Raw genomic sequence first — 6478 nt, 5'->3', positions numbered from 1 at the left:
TTTTGACATTTATTGTTCATGTAAGACAAGATATTACAAATCAATATTAGAAATCAATAAAAGAATGAACAACAACTAGTAGAACAGCAACGCGGTCGAAAAAAGAAACCACATAGTAGCGAATACCTTGACAAGCAGCTTGGGCGAGGGGAGAAAAAATTCAACTAAAACAAAACATGTAAACTAGTTTTAGTTTTGTTTCTTTCCACTGTATAAAATCTAAGCAATATATTACTATTGATGATCGCAGTCCTAAACGGAGACCGCCGTATATTGATCCCTCAATTTCGATCGCATCCGCATAGTTTCCTGTATTTTAAACCAAGACACTTTTAATAAATATTTGTAATGGAAAGCTTATTTACCTAAAAACTGTTGTGTCACGAGTGCCAAACACAAAAACGAAATAAATTTTGCGACACCCATTGTAGGGGTTCCTAATACGAGTAGGATACGTGAAGAACTAAACCACGTACTGTGATGAATCTGACTAACGACGATCTTCACCTTCCTTACCGTTATATATAGTCATATGCTTAACTAAGCCGAGTACTATATTTTAATGAAATCTTTTATCTTTCATAGAGAATCTTAATTAGAAACGTGACTTAGCATTTTATATAATATAACAAAATAAATCTAATTTCATATTTGGAATATATAAACAATGCTTTAAATTACCATACGTGGACAATATCCATATTTGTAACCCGTGATTTAGGCTACAATGGTTGGTTCAGGCGAGAACGGTAAATCGATAGGTTAGATGTAGTTTTCTCGCACATAACGGGTAATCCAAGTAGAGGTACTTTTTTAACAATCTTTTCTGGACAGATCACGTGTTAGTCGTGACAAGTTCTCATCTTATTTTTGTAAGTTATTGTTTGGCATTTCGTCATGGAGTGCACGACTGCACAAAGTTTACATAATCGGCCTATTCGCAACACTGTCACCCATCTTGAGACCCAGCATTCATTACTGGATAATATTCGACCGAATAGAATGCGTCCACAAAGGCCGTGCAGAATCGATTCGGTGCCGTCCGCAGGAACTTGGACTGACGTACGGTACGATTTGGCGCATTTTACGTTTACGTTGGACGAAGAGTAACTTGAAGAGATTCAAAAAGGGTATTTTAATCTAGATAAAAACAACGGTTTGGTGTGGTTGGTAGGTCGGTCGAATCATTAGTCTTCACAAATGATGTCGGTGAAAACGTTACCGTCAATTGCGACCGTTCTCGCCGTGATAACCGACTGATTGCCTGGGGATATGTAAAATTTAAAGTCCAGGCCTTGGAGCAAAACATCACGCGTGTCTGCTGGAACGAGTCATCGTGTGGCGTGAGCCATATTTGAAAGAGATAATATTCAGTAAATAAATAACAAAGAATGTCCTTTCGAATGATAATAAACATTCCCCATTAAATTTGAAGTCTCTTCTTTAAGAAGTAGGGAACTTCGTGATACGCTTTCTCAAAAACCTGCAGATGTATTTTGAAAATTAAATTCGGAGTTCCAGATTGACGACAGATTTATACCAAGTAAAGATATGGCAGCAATGAAGCAATCATATCAGCGGATATCTCTGACTAATCTCTTATCAACTTGAACCAAGGAATAATTTAAGGTCAACTCATTAACTTGAAAATATATGGGGTAAAAATATCACAGTTTGACAAAATGACAGCATTTTAAAAAATAAATTTATAGTAAGTTTTTAAACATTTTTGGCATTGCCAATATTTTATTTTGATCAAAAAGCCAATTCGGTCATTTTTCATTTTACAAATATACTACCTTGAACTTAAGTAATATTCAATTTTGATTTTGTACCGCCTCGCCAATATTTTATTAAAAAAATTTTAATTATTTTTCCATTGTTCTGCCTCACTCTGACTTTTTTGTGGTGGTTATTTCTTCAAGTAAATGTTTTCCATACAAGATCCTCGGGTGGTGGCTCTGTTGCACGTCCTCTAAGACCGTTCGAATTACCACCGCTGGATTATTTTTTTGTTTGGCTGTGTGAAGTCGCTTGACTACCCCTGGAAAGTTCGACACGATTAATTGACCGGACTCAATATTTTTTCTAAAGTATTCATTTCCCTCGTCAAAAGAAGGTCGTATTTGCCTATAACGTTGACAATGACCGATTATGATGAGAAAACCAATACGAAAAAGTCTGTTATGTTTTAGCAGACTATGTATAGTATATTCCGAATAAACTGCAATATACATTTATATGCCGAAGAGATCTTGGAATGATCTGTTTAACACAAATATCTTCTGGTAATAACATACCTCTGAGGCTGATTGATCCTACCAAGTCTACATTATAGACGTTTCATGCGCGAATGCGTTACAGTTTAAAGTGAATAGAGCTGAGTATTGACAGAGCTGTTGCTGGATCTGGAAGTCAAAATTCAGATACAATCTCACTGATGACTTCTAGCTAATTACTGGGAATATAAGGCCTTTGTGTTAGTTTTTAGCAGCAAATGCTGGGTAGTTTCGTAGACATCTTTTCGGAGCACTTCGTTTGTTAGGTACTTTTCACCAATTCGTTAGTGGTAAAATAATTATGTGTATACATAATTTCTTATATAAATATTTGATATAGCTAAAAGCAGCACTCTGCTGCATAACTTCACTTCTTACCAATAACAAGGGAATCAAACTTTTCCATTTTTACACTATTGTATACTGTACGCATATAAAAGATGATCGTTTACAAAGTCAACAGTTAACCCTACAATGCGTAGACTATGCTTCAGTAACTCAGGAAATTAAACAGCTTTCGCATACTTCCGCAAGGAGTTCGATCTGAACTGGCTTCCTTTTCGAAACTTTTCATTAGAAACTCAATCATGTTGAAATATAAAGCAATAGCGCAACTAAATACTCAACTGGCGGTGATGATAACTAAACGATTGCCACATTTCCTATGTATACCAACACCAGCAGCACAACTTATTGTGCCGGTATTGGTGCGACGAAGTTTGTGAAATCTCGTCGTCGATTGGTGTTTTCCCATTGGCAATAGGCATCAAGCGCTTGGCAGCAGGCAACCAGTTACGCAAGCACACACACCGACGTTCAGCATTCGATCAGCCACACACTAAGCTCGCTAGTTAATATTGAATCACTGCGGCAACGAGTCGAGTTTTGCAATCGCACAGATAATCACTCAATATTGACAACTTCTTATTGCCACTTCCGTTGCTGAACTGGGGAGTGATGGCGCGTCGAATGCAACTGAGCACAGTAACGGCATCATGTGGAGGAGGGTGGAACTGCATGCGAGTTGTGAACGGCCGACCAGACGTTATATAAGGTAATACGAAATGCGTTGTGTTGAACAGTGCAATGTTCAATACTGCTCAACTTGCTTGGGTCGCTGGGGAATTGCTTTGGCGGGTAGCTATGACTCTGACTATATGGCTTTGGCAGTGACTGTCGGTTGTCTTGCCACGTGTCATCTATAATTCACCATCATCACCGTTGATGCTAATGGCAGCACGTGACCAACGCACGCAGCAGCAGGAACAAGCACGACGGCAGACAGACTGCTAACACACATCATTCTGGGATAATCAGCGCTTGAGACTGCTTACCGGCGACTGGTGGCTACTGTGTGTCGTCCGGATGCAAAGCAAAAAGCCTGTGGATACAGACATATACATACAATGCACATATACAAAGAGACGTTTATATGTTTGTGTATATCAGTAGTAACTGAGCGCAGCCGGAGACGCAGTTGTAATAATGTAATTCGATGTTTGCAATTTAATTGCCGCGAATACAAGCCAACTCTAATCACACAAATGCCTAACTGGCATTACGCTCTCTTTCATATCTAACTACTCGCGGCTCTTGAGATTAATTTCTCTCTTATTTCGCTTGACAGTTTCTATACCCGAGCGCAATGTGTTGTACTTCTTTATAAGTATATTGGAGCTGTAATAGCAAATAAGACTCAGGGCCGTTTTTTCAATGTCTGATCAACTGTCATCCAGAGACCTTCGCATTTGAAATTTCTTAGGAATTTATTTTCCATACTTCCTTTACTTTTAATTCATACTTATTATGTAGCAACAATACTCTTTCTATTAGTATTTATAATCTAGCGAGTATTTTATTTCAGACATATTTACAGCGAACGCTGGCGCCTTTTACTTCCCAAACAAAAAGTTATGTCACCATATTTAAAAAAGTGGAGTACCTACGACTTACGAACTAATTAAAATATACTACTACTTTTTTAAAGAAACCCACAGAAATTTCAAGTTTTTTGGGAAATGTTTATTATCATTCGAGGGACATTTTTTTTAAGATTAACTCATTCAAATGTTGCCCGCGGCCATGATGGTAACTGGCGAATGACTCGCGTGATTTTATTGAAATGGCATTATCCGCATAGATTTTACATATCCACACAGGAAATCCGATCGACCGGTCATCATGGCGCGATAACGGTCGCTATTGACGGTTACGTTCGCACCGGCATCATTTCTGTAGTAATATGGACCGATGATCTGTTCAGGTTATTCTTCGTCGTTCGTTTCGTTAGACATTGAGACAGAAACAAAATTTTGTTTGAAAAAGTCGGATCTTCTTGTAACTTTTCGAGAGCCTATAGAGTGAAGCGATGTCGCTTGGGAAGATATAGTGGTTTCAGTTCTTGCACAACTGAATTTGTACGCTTTCATTTAAAGATCTAAACGTCAGTCAAACGATTCACGCGTGATCTGTCAAAAAAAGGCTAATGAAAAAAAATACATCTATTTGGATCACCGGTTATGTGGGATCTTCATATGTCTGAGAAGATTTTTGAATCGTACTTGCAAGATCAAAATTTCTCCGAGACGACTGGACTGACCAGCTTCAAGTTTCACTTGACAGATATAATAGATTTGTCAGATAATGTTCAAACGAATGATATTTTTTCAAGTCACCATTTTGTCGAATATGTCTATAATCTCTTCGCGTGAAATTTTTCTAAAAACATAATTGTTGAATTGAACCGTGGTATAAAATTCGGTTGCACGTTATTTGTGCTTCTTTTTCGTTTGTATTTGAATATAGTTTTCACATTCTTTAATTTTCTAATAAGACTCATTGTTTGCTTCGGCATTGTTGTTGTTGTTGTGCTGCATAGTTTTGGGACGCTGTCACAGCTACTGTGACAAATATAAATGTCAAATATATGTGACACTCTCTTTAAGGGCGGGTTTCGATAATAAACATTACCAATGCATATACATATTCATTCATATAAACATACATACACACGCACTTTTAATATGTAAATATATTTGCATATTATGTTTTATTGGTCTTTCCGAACTGCACGTGCTGTCAACCTTATGCTATTGACTCGTCGACAGTTCACATCATCTTTATACATCCCTCATATAGTTTTTTCTATAAATGTGTGTGCTAGTATGAATGTATGTGTTTGTATGTATGTATGTGAGCATGTATGTGCGTAATTTTTCCGAACTCTTCAACTTCCATCACCATTGCTGCCTGAGTAAATATTTACTGGCGATTAGCGAAAGTGGTGAAATGCCAGCAAAGCGAGTACAATTCATTGATAAATTCGTGATGGGACTTTGGGTTAGGCACTCCTCTACCAACCCTGAACGCACTTTTAGTGAGTTCAATGCTAGTAAACGCCGACCTGCTGTCTGAGAGAATTATCACTTCTCTGAAGAGGGCTGCAACCTCGGATTGGAAGATACCGCAATAGTCCGTTAGCCTGATGCTGGAGTTAACAGAGAGCTCCTTACAGTAAATCATTCCGCCAACCTTCCCCCCAAGGTTTGACCTATCCGCAAAGAAGCTCACTGCCCCGCTCTTATAACGGCTTCTTCCCACCCAGAACTCCCTCTTCGGTATTTGAGTAAGAGAAGGTGCGCCAGAGCGCGTTTTGGCGAATCCATGATCCAAGTGATCCGGTATGAAATTAAAGTATGTGATGATGTCCGAGTGTTCAGATACGTATCCTTTTAAGAACCCAAACTCTCTGCCCTTTACCACATAAAGACTCCATTGAACATAAATGCCTTAATTATGGTGTCGTAGTATTTCACTTTCTGTGAGAGTTCCCACCTTTCGATGTCTTCTTTGTCCTTTCTTCGATATTCGGCTTCCATAAAAGCTTCCTATCAGGGATAGGATAGATATTTAACTGTACCAGCCGATTGCAAACCTCCTGTATCAGCCGGATGCCTCTCCTTTGCAACAGCGGATTTTCTAGTTATTAAAACCATCTCTATTTTGCTTGGGTTGATGGCGAGACCACTTCCGAGTGCCCAATTTGTTACGATGCTGATATCCCTGCGTCAACTCGTCCACGGTGCTCAGGAACGTGCGTTGCCCCATTCTGAGAATAAGGTGTTTGAGGTTTGATTCAACTCCAAGACCGTCGAAAGCAGTAACAACTGCTTCCGGAAGCAGTTATTGGAAGCTCTCTC

General features: G+C 38.7%; 1 long non-coding RNA gene across 1 annotated transcript; it reads right to left on the bottom strand.

Annotated features, from left to right (window-relative positions):
* Positions 1 to 500, bottom strand: LOC108971687. The gene is made up of 3 exons (XR_001993563.1): positions 366 to 500; positions 236 to 309; positions 1 to 164 (listed from the first exon to the last, which is right to left on the bottom strand). It is a non-coding gene; the product is annotated as an uncharacterized LOC108971687 (long non-coding RNA).
* Positions 501 to 6478: the final 5978 nt, after the last annotated feature.

This window comes from Bactrocera latifrons, unplaced genomic scaffold, assembly GCF_001853355.1.
Source record: "Bactrocera latifrons isolate USDA-ARS-PBARC rearing strain unplaced genomic scaffold, ASM185335v1 scaffold_350, whole genome shotgun sequence".
NCBI classification, from domain to species: domain Eukaryota; kingdom Metazoa; phylum Arthropoda; class Insecta; order Diptera; family Tephritidae; genus Bactrocera; species Bactrocera latifrons.
This window is presented reverse-complemented; position numbering and strand designations above follow the sequence as displayed.